Raw genomic sequence first — 2,508 nt, forward strand, 5'->3', positions numbered from 1 at the left:
CGAGTGGTATGATTCCTCCCAAACTTTCACCTTCAGTCTGTGTATGTCTTTACCTATCAGATGAGTCTCCTGGAGGCAGCATATTGTTGGGTCTTGTTTTTTCTAAATCCAATCTGTTAGTCTAGGTCTTTTGATTGGTGAGTTTAAGCCATTAACATTCAGGGTCATTATTGAGACATGGTCTGTATTCCCAAATATATTTGTTTATTTTGTTATTTAACTTGACTTGATTTTCTTCTTTGATTAGTTTTTCCTTTAGGGTACTACAACCCTCTGCTGATTTTCATTATTTTTTTTTTAATTTCCTCTTCATGGAATATTTTTCCAAGGATGTTTTGTAGTGTTGGTTTTCTAGCTGTAAATTCTTTTAACTTTTGTTTATCATGGAAGGTTTTTATTTCATCATCAAATCTAAAGCTTAATTTTGCTGGATACAAGATTCTTGGTTGGCATCCATTTTCTTTCAGAGCTTCATATATATTGATCCAGGATCTTCTAGCTCTCAGGGTCTGTGTTGAAAAATCTGCTGTTATCCTAATTGTTTTCCCCTTATATGTAATCTAATTCCTTTCTCTCATGGCTTTAAAAATTCTCTTTTACTTTGTATATTGGGCATTTTCATTATAATGTGCCTTGGTGTGGATCTATTGTGATTTTGTATATTCAGCATCCTGTAGGCTTCTTGAATTTTGTTTTCCAATGCATTCTTTTTGTTTGGAAAGTTTTCTGATATTATTTCATTAAATAGATTGCTCATTCCTTTGGTTTGGAACTGTATGTCTGCCTCTGTCCTAATTACTCTTAAATTTGGTCTTTTTATGCTATCCATATTTTTGTAATGTTCTGCTCATGATTTCTTACCATTTTCACTGTGTGGTCTATGGTCTTCTCAAGATTATATGTTTTGTATTCATTGTCTAATGTCCTGTCTTCCAAGTGGTCTACTCTGTTGGTGATGCTTTCAATTGAGCTTTTATTTTGGTTTAGTGTTTCTTTCATTTCAAGGATTTCTGGATTTTTAAAATCTAGAACCCTGTTGAGGTGATCTTTTGCTTCCTGTATTTGTTTACATAACTCCTTGTCAAAATGATATTTTGCTGCCTGTATTTGCTCTTTTATGTCTTCTTTCAGTTCACAGAAAATTTTAATCATGTATATCCTGAACTCCCTATCTGAGATTTCTTCCTCTGTGGATGCCATGGATTCTAATAATGTGGTAACTTGATTTGTTCAGGGCACTTTCTTCCCTTGTCTTTTCATGTTGCTTGTATGTCTTCCCTTCTAGTTCTGTGGGTCTGGGGTGTTATTGTTTTTACCTTATAAGTTTGTAGTGTTTCTGTAGGGTTCCAAAACCTCTCCTTTGTGGGCAAGGACAATGTTAACAGATCCCAATATAAAAAATATACCACCTATGAACAATTTGTTGCTATTAAGATGTTTATAGTTTGGTCACAATGTAAAGAAATGTTGGATTCGATTATTATCTATAATATTATCAGTAGTTTTCTAAAAGAGATTACAGTTTCTGATGGTGGACAATGAGCTGGGGGTGGGGTGTAGGATAATATGCAGAGGAGGCAGGATGTGAGGATATAGAGTTAATATATCTTAGGAAGTGTGAAAGAGAAATCTAATGAAGAGGGTTAGTAGCAGGAGAATAGACACGAAGTAATTTTGGGTAGACAAGTATGTGGGAAGACAGTAGAGTAAATAAAACTAACACATATATGTATTTAGGAAAATAAAGGATGTTAAAAATAGTAAAAAAATTGGGGGGAACTAAAGAAGAAAAAATAAAAAATAAATAAAAGGCATATAGAACACCACTATATTACATTATTCAGATGTCCCAGTCCTCAAAAATCCTAATTCATGAAAAGTTCTTGGTTTCACATATGTTGGGGATGCGAGGGTGAGGATAGAGGGGGAGAAGAAAAAGAGGAAAAAAAATTCTTGAAGGACGAAACCATGATTGTTGCTAGTTTTAGAGATCCGTATCTTTCCTGCTTCTCTTCTCATCCAATAGGTGCCATTGTCTGTCGTTAGCTGGTATCTCTGTGCTCAGGACGGTGAAGGTAACCAGGGTGGGAAGGCTGTTCCTGGTGCAGGGTACTTGGAAGCAAGGAGTGGTACCCACCAGTCCCTGCAGGGAGACTGCACCTTAAGAGTCTTTTTTTTTTTTTTGGGGATTGCTTGTATGACTTGAGCTCCCAGTTCTATCTCCTTAACTTGCCTGAAGATTTTCCAGTTCCTGTTTTCTCTGTTAGTCTCCAAACTTTTGTCCCATCTCCCTCTTCCTTAGTGGTTCCCAATTGAGGGACTTCTCTCCTCAGGACTCCCAGAGGCGGTGCCCTGGTCACAGTGTGCACTTGTCCCACTGAGTGCTGTTTTGTGTTGGGAAGCTACTGTGCTGGGTTATCGCCCGCTGGGGAGAGGGGGGAGTCAGAAACGTGGTACCTAGCCAGCTGGAGTTTCCATCTGGGAGCTGCCCCCACCAAATATGGCGAG

The sequence above is a fragment of the Marmota monax genome, unplaced genomic scaffold, assembly GCF_021218885.2.
Source record: "Marmota monax isolate L192 unplaced genomic scaffold, Marmota_monax_Labrador192_F-V1.1 WCK01_AAM20220418_F8-fsc00061, whole genome shotgun sequence".
In the NCBI taxonomy this organism is placed as follows: Eukaryota; Metazoa; Chordata; class Mammalia; order Rodentia; family Sciuridae; genus Marmota; species Marmota monax.